Source organism: Mustela nigripes, chromosome 7, assembly GCF_022355385.1.
Source record: "Mustela nigripes isolate SB6536 chromosome 7, MUSNIG.SB6536, whole genome shotgun sequence".
Taxonomy (NCBI): domain Eukaryota; kingdom Metazoa; phylum Chordata; class Mammalia; order Carnivora; family Mustelidae; genus Mustela; species Mustela nigripes.
Genome location: NC_081563.1, coordinates 89,095,590 through 89,103,526, shown reverse-complemented (window position 1 = coordinate 89,103,526; position 7,937 = coordinate 89,095,590). Strand labels below are relative to the sequence as shown.

At 42.5% G+C, this 7,937-nt stretch overlaps 1 long non-coding RNA gene and 1 other non-coding gene across 2 annotated transcripts in view; one reads left to right on the top strand and one right to left on the bottom strand.

The window, feature by feature from the left end:
- Positions 1 to 273: 273 nt before the first annotated feature.
- The window catches only part of LOC132022627 (uncharacterized), a 32,654-nt gene continuing 24,990 nt past the window's right edge, over positions 274 to 7,937 (bottom strand). Inside the window, exons 2-4 of the long non-coding RNA XR_009405652.1 lie at positions 4,681 to 4,773; positions 739 to 852; positions 274 to 391 (exon numbers count right to left, since the gene is read on the bottom strand). This is a non-coding gene — a long non-coding RNA (uncharacterized LOC132022627). The remainder of the gene's footprint in view (positions 392 to 738; positions 853 to 4,680; positions 4,774 to 7,937) is intronic.
- On the top strand, positions 1,755 to 1,860 carry LOC132022909 (U6 spliceosomal RNA). The gene has a single exon (XR_009405796.1). It is a non-coding gene; the product is annotated as a U6 spliceosomal RNA (small nuclear RNA).

The window sequence follows — 7,937 nt, the reverse complement described above, 5'->3', positions numbered from 1 at the left end:
CTGTGGAGCTCTCTAGTATTGCCTGAATACCAGAATGGGTTGTGATACCTCTAATGCGAGCCCAGGGACGTGGAGAATTTCCCCTCTGGGACAAGCACTGTTTGTATCAGGTAAATATTTTGCCCAGCCGTTTGGGCCCTTGATGGGGAAAGGGATGGGTATTCAGTAGGGAAACAGGAGGCATGCAGAGCTCAAGTCTTCTGTGAACAAACAGGAGCTATTGTCATTTTGGAATCAATATTGAAGTTGTTCTCTTACCAAAACCCAGAATGAGACTTCTTGTACAACAGCAGCTCAGGGCAGACAAGGACGTCGCAAAACAGATGGTGCATCCAGCTGTCGTCCAATCAGAGGTTCCAGAGCAGGCAGAACTGGGACCCCAGCAGGCCTTCTGCAGAGAATAGCATAGACAGAGTTAATCTCCTTAGAGCTTGTGCTGTTGGAAATAGATAGTTGCAGAAATTTGTTGAAGATGTTCTATTTTAAGTCCTCCTAGGGAGCAACTACAGATAGAGAGATTGAAATTTATCTCTACGATTGGTATGGCAAGTCCTGATACAACAAAGCAGGAAGCTCACAGCAGATGGTATGGGATAAAAACAGCATGGGGTACACAGGAGACAGACAACGGGAAAACCAGGGCAGAGAAAGTGTGATTTACTCATACCTGGCCAAATGATTAATTGTATGCTGTCTAATGAGGAGCAATGGGAAGTTAATGCCAAAACTAAGTCATACCTCATTTGTAGAAATTATATGTTTATACACGCCTACACATCCTAACTGTGCAGTAAACTGTACATTGTCTCCTTTTGCAGTGTGGATTCAATCCTTTATAGTTAATACTTCCACCTGTTAAAAAAAAAAAGTGCAAACACTGAACATCTTCTAGTATTGTAAAAAGACACATTGAGTACAAAAGAATCAATGGACCCAAGTGGTAATTATAAGCAAGCATTAGGTGCCTAGACAGAGACTATCAGATACACAACCCCTTAAAATTTTAAAATCTTGGCTGTTAAGCAGTGGGTGTCCCACCCATTCCAGTGCTGTCCAAGAAAAATATGGCGTGAGCCATGTGTGATTATTAACAAGGTTAAAAAAGGGAAATAACAACAACAAAAAAAGAGGTAAAATTTAAAAGGTAAACAGAAATAGGTAAAATTAATTTTAGTACATTTTATTTAACTCAATATATCCCAATTATTATTTCAACATGTAATCAATCATAAAAATCATGAGATCTTTTACAATTTTTTATATTCAGTCTGAAATCCAGTGAATATTTTCTACTGACAGCACATCTTGGTTTAGACTAGCTGACCTACCAGGTTCTAAGAGCCACAGTGGCTGGTGGCTAGTGGCTGCAGATCAGATCACCAGGCATATAGCACACGCGTACACACATGCCCGCATTGCACAGAGCAATGGGGAGGCAGAACTCCATGACCAAAGTGTTTTGTCAGCACTAATGTTGTTGCTTTTGTTTTTATTCTGAGCAAATGAAGAACAGCTCCAGAGAGGAAAAAGCTAAATTTCTGATGATGCGTTTCTGGCAACATTTTTGCACTAGCGTGATCCATAGATTTTATTTAAAGCTCCATAAATCTCCACATTCCATAAGAGCTTAACCAAAAAGGGAAGCAATTTCTCAAAAGTGAGGGGCTAACTTGAGTGCTTGCATAATGTGTGTCCCATGTCCCGTTGATAGAGGTAATTATGAAAAGCAATTTAAACAGATCATACTGCTTTTTGTGCTCACTTCGGCAGCACATATACTAAAATGGAAGGATGCAGAGAAGATTAGCATGGCCCTTGCACACAGATCACAAGGCTTATTAAATCAAAAAGGAAGAGGTTGTCACACCTCTGTTCTCAGATACTAAGAGAAGTACCCGTCTAAAATAAACCTGGCTTGCAAGTGTGTTAAAGCCAAGAGGGGTGCTTCACACAGGGCGAGAAGGTCGTCTCTTGGAGAGGACAAGCAGAGAACAGCTCACCATGGGTGATCTAGGGACTATAAGAAAAAAAAGACACTGAAAATACCCCAAGGTCCCCTCTCCCCCCAGAGACACAGTCAGCAAAACAATGCTAGGGAGAGAATAGGTGAGAGAGGAAGGAATGACAGGATGCACAGAGAGAAAGCGAGACTCCAACCCCAGAGAAAGATGGCATCTGTATTTGGCCTTCCATGAATTCCGGGAGTCTCTGCAGCCTGCAAGGAGCTCCTGAGTCCCAGGCACTCCAGGACCATCCAATATGAGCTCAGCAAGGAAAGATACGCCTGCTCCCAACACAGTCACCTAGGATATCTTTAGTTAAAAACGCCTTTGCTTGAAATTCTTGCCTTGTGGGTACTTTAGGAAAAGCTGGGTTGTTTTTTTTTTTTTCCTTCTTTGTCTTATTTGCAAAGAGCTCATTTAATACCGTAAACTCAATGAGCCTTTAAAAAGAAGACGGGGGTGGCGGGGGTGGGGGAGGGGAATAAGTAAATAAAATAAAAAAGAGACAGAGGGAAAACTGAATGATCCAAAAATGAGAAACATCATACCAATCTGCTATTGAGAGTTCTTTTAAAATGAGGGGGGGGGTGGAAATGCTCATTTTTTAGGTTCATTAACTCCCTTTAGCAGTGTTTTCATGGTCCAGATACAGGGATATATTATGCATGAGATGGACCTACTGCTCCTGCTCTAAAAATGTCAACCTCTTTATTTTGTCTCCAACCCACAAGAAAAGTATGGGATTATTCAGGGGAAGGCTGCCGGAGACTACAGAGATGTCTACGGAATCTAGAACAGCGGTCTCCAAGGAGTCACACTCCAAAAAATACTGGTTTCACTTTTTACAGTAATTAAAAGGAAAATGGAAAAGGCAAATAAGTGGTCCCCGAAGAGCAGACACTGGAGGCTGCACTTGAATTCCCCGCAATTCAATCACCACGATGAGCCCTGGTGCAGGGTGTATTGTTATCGCAGGAGGGCAGGTCACTAGGCTGCCCTGCCAGGGTCTCAGAGGCTGTTTCATCACAGATACACTATACACGGAGGTCTGGGGCCCCATGTGTCTGCAGCTGCTATAAGCTGATTTTCCAGGATGGTATCAAATAATTGCCAACAATGATTAAATTTAATGTCCCCATGATATTATAAGTTATGTCTTTTGGGAAGGAGTCTGAGTCTAATATTTAATACCAAGAATATGAATAAACACTGAGAAGTAAATAAATAAATCATGCCTAGCACGAAAGAGCAAAATTTTTCAGCTATAGCTATTATATTTACAGACAAAATTAATGGCTCAAATGTTTAGAAAAAAATAGATTATACAGAATTTCTAAGTCTTTTTTATCAATTATTTTTTTCTCCATGTGACTTACTCAGCATTCAGAGAGCTCTACGTCTCTATTGCACGTCTGTGGGTGTTGACCGTTGATGAGGATGACACTGTGTCCTCAGAAGTAATGACAGCAGAGGTGGCCATGCCTGGGGTTGCACCCATACACCTATTGTTGGAACTAGACTCTGGGTGGACAGAGTGGACAGCAGCCAGCCCGCTGAGCTTGCAAGCAAGCCTCTGGGAGGCTCACTTTAGCTGTGGGGGAGATTCTGGTTGCCGCCCTGCCCTGAGTTAGCTATGTGATTTGGGATGAGGATTTTGCTTGTTCTTGTTGCTCGTTCACTGGGTCTGCTAAGCCTCACTTTCTTTTTGTTTGTAATCCGGGGGCAGATCCTTGTGGAAATTCAGTGGCAGAGCATACAGCATGCATTTTATCTATTGGATCATCAGGAGTGCCCCCACTAAAATACAAAAGAAAGGGCCCTCTGGACCCTCAGAAGGTCACAGAGAGGTTGTGTATTAACTAATCCCTGCTTGTTGGCCGTAAGCATTAATTCATTCTTCAGAACGGGCACAGCCGTGGGGAACCAGGTTCCTTGGCCAAGCATGGGTGGGGGCAATGGAGCAGGGCTGTGTTGGAGCAGAGGGTGCTGCCTCAGGGTGTCAGCGCTGGGCAGAGCCACAGGAGGAGTGTAAGAAGGCTCTGGACAGAGAACAGGGATCCTGAGGCCTGTGGAGGCCCAGGGAGAGCTGGAGGGGAAATGCGGCACTGAAGAATCAGGGAGGCTTCCTCCTCCCAGGGGCTTCCTTCCTCCTGCTTCTCTCTTACCTGCAACCTGCCGGCAGCCTCATTGTTGCACCCAGACCCCAAAACGCCCCAACCTGACCCCATCCCCATAACAGTCCAGACAGAGCTCTGCAACCATAGCCCAGAGAGACTGCCACTTGCTCAGGGACAAAGGGATAACGGGATTGCCTGTTTTCTCTTTCTCATTTAAGTGGACACAGCCTTAGGGTTTACCTTGTTTTGTTTTGCTTTGGAAAATAAATAGCTATACATGGTCATAAAATTTTCACCCAATTCAAAATCAAAGAAAACTGGTAAAAAAAAAAAATTTTTTTAATTAAAAAAAAAATCACCCATGATCTCATTGCCAAAATCAAACACCATTTTGGATTTTCTTTCACATAAATGAATACACACATATTTACCGACTGAGGATACAAGATGTTTGGCTCTTATATTCCCTGTAACTGTACTCATCCTGTCAGTGCAAATGGGCATGAAGGTATCATAGGAGGAGGACATCTGAGAATTCCCATTCAAGAGAATAAACTCACTTCAGTGGGAAGCAGTGTCTTTCAGGTTACCTCTGTCTCTTTGGAAGTAGTTGTGCATTCTGTGTTTGTGGGTTTCTCCCGCCTCCTCCGTTTCTAGACCAAGAGAGTAGAGAGCTACAAGTTAACCATAAACACGCCCTATGGTTGGGCATGCGGCCAGCAGAAGCCTACACCATCTGTCAAGAGGGGAAGGCCCAGACCACATGACCCCAGGGTTCCAGGTCTCCCTCTCACTTACCAGCTCCTATCAGTCCCCATTCTCCTGAACCTCCTTTCCAAAGGGAATTGTACCTTGTCCCCAAAAGGGAGCATCCCACTCCCCTGCGACCACAGCCTCTGGGTGTTCAGGTGGCCCTGCCTCTTCCAGAATGGAGCCCATTCTTGCGGGAAGATTCTCTGTTCAGCCCCCAAACTTGGATTCTGGCCCACAGAAGCTCTCCCTCTATGGGGTCACAACCCTCCCAGCTTAGCCCTAGGGAAAATGGTTGTAGAAAAATAATGAACATAAATTGATTTAATGTTTTCAAAATATCATTCTGGTTGGAAATGAAACCCACTGTTTGATAACCTTTATGTTGACGATACACAGTGAACATCGCCAAGAGAAAGCTCTCCACCTACGTCCTCTGACCTGTCCTTTCAGCTCCATTCCTGACGACCCTCTTTGTTCCTTCTCACACCTGACACTTTCCCGATATTTGTCAGTGCACGCCTCCTTGCCCCACTGGGACTCCTCAGGGATCCCTGCACTTAGAACGAGATGATAGTTTTGCAGATTCATGCAAGGGGAACTCCAGCTCCCCTGCGCTCACACCTTCAAGCATATTAGCTGGTCACAGAACAGAGACATTTTTGGAATAAAAACTTGAGTTAAAACTACCCCCACAGGTCACTCATGGTTTACTGCTTTACTATATTTAATACAGTAAATCCTTTTTGTGGGAAAACTGTAGTAGTGTCAGGTATTTGTACAAAAGAAAGCACCCTTTTAGATGACAGAAATATTCTGGGGGTGTTTTTCATTGAAACATGAACAGCTTGCTTTGCAGATGTAGACTGTGCTTTAATTGCACTAAAAATTTCCAAAGGTGGGGCACCTGGGTGGCTCAGTTAAACTTCTGCTTTCCGCTCAGGTCCAGATCCCAGGGTCCTGGGATCAAGCTCCTCCTTGGGCTCCCTGCTCAGCGGGAAGCCTGCTTCTCCCTCTCCCACTCCCCCTGCTTGTGTTCCCTCTCTTGCTGTGTCTCTGTCAAATAAATAAATAAAACTTTTTTTTTTTTTTAATTCCAAACCTGAGTTGAACAGCTGTTCAGCTGGGTCTGATCAGCTTCTTTCACCAGTGCCTGCCTTACCATCCCCCAAGTGCCCCAGAGAGTTTATAGCAAGTCTTGGAATGGAAAAGAACGATATGAGAAGCCCTCGTATGTTTAGATTCTTCCACTTTATAGTTTTGTGGTGTTGCAAAATTTTATTTTAATAGAATGAGTCAAAGACAATTTCTTAGTACTGTTTTAATTGAAATTGGTGATTTATCTTATTAATTTTATTTTTAAAAACTATATCCTAATTAAACAATAATGAGAAATAACACAAAGGGTTTTCTCTCCTTCATAATTTATTTGGGGATAAAATTATTTTATTTTTTAATACCATCTATAATGATATACAGGTCTTCAAAGCACAATTCAAGTTTTCATTCCAGAACTAAAAACCACTTTTGATTTCTCCTTCTTGATTATTCTTCTCACTGATTAGGTGACAAGCTATGTGAGCATTCTACTCCAAAAATGAATCCACCCTGTCTTCACTCTGGGAGTGCCTTTCCTTACAGTGGCCCCACTGGTTGGGCTATACCACCATCAACCCCATGGGCTCCAGGCTGGCCCCGACCCAGTGGCCTATCCAGAATATTCCTGGGGTTAAACTCAGGTAAGTATTCACTATAGGATGACATCCAACTTCTTTAGCATGGTGTCTTGGTCTCTTGGTAGTCTTCCAACTATATCAAGAATTCATCATTTTCATCTTCCAATGTCTGTCTTCCAATGCTGGGCTCTGGGTAACATTTAAATAACTATGCTTGTGGATGCTTACAAAGAACTTTCATGTCATAAAACCATCATCTCTCCAGACATGCTCTAATGCAAACATGGGATTTTACAGTAATTCAAAGGTAATCTATAGTAAAGTTTACTCTTGTATTAACTATTGTTTAAAAAATTTTAAACTTGGCAAAGCGAGTGAACAATGTAAATAAAACTTCAAGAAATAATCTCTTAAATGAATAAATGACATGAAGTAATTCAGAAACCTAAATTTACATACAAATGACTCACTAATTGTAAACCATTCTTGGCTATTCATTAATTCAGAAAGCCTCCCACACTCACCCTCTGGTTAGGCTACCTATTTCCAGGCCTTCTGCAAATCCTACGGACAAACTTCCCCTTATATACCTTTGTCGTGGCAATTCCTAATGAGGGTCACCTTTAGTTTTCATTCAGATTAGAAAAGGGTGACCACTCTGGATGGAGAAATCCACATGGATGAGTTTGGCCAGCAGAGCCTGGTCTAAATGCCAGTTCCCACCCATACGCTTTGCCAAAAGCCCTTGAGGATTGAGCACTAGACACAGCTGAATGTTGTGACTGCCCTTGCTACTTTTAATTATTACATACAAATTATAAAATAAAATTCATTTTTAAAGTTCATTAAACATAAGAGAATGTGATCATTTGGTATAGTCATGAATTCTAAAAGTAATGTAAATTTATTGACTAAGAAAGTAGTCATTAGAAGTTCCATTTTTAGTAGACTAGGATCAATCTTCCTTCCTGGGACTCTTATAAAAGCGACATCATGTTTTTTGTTTTTTTTTTTTTAATCTATTTGTGGGCATGGGAAAGCTAACAACATAGACAAGAAGTATAAGAACATATCCAGGAGAAATACTGAAATCCAGATCAAGGAGCCCAGCCCCTGAAATCAGTCCAGCCCCTTGCCCTAGTTCTGTTGGCTAAAATGGAGATTGTTAAGAGCCTGGTGTTGCTGGCTAACATGGAGGTTGGTGACAGACCCCTAGGTTTGGGGAGACAAACAGGAAAGACCAGTACTTTCCAAGGGTTGGGATCCGGCAAGCCCCCTCAGTTTTGGTATGGGACCAAGCTATAAGAAGACTGAAAATAACCCAGCTTTCATAAAAACCAAACCAGAGCTTCACATTCTCTGAGTTGCTCAGAAACAACTCAGTCTATGCA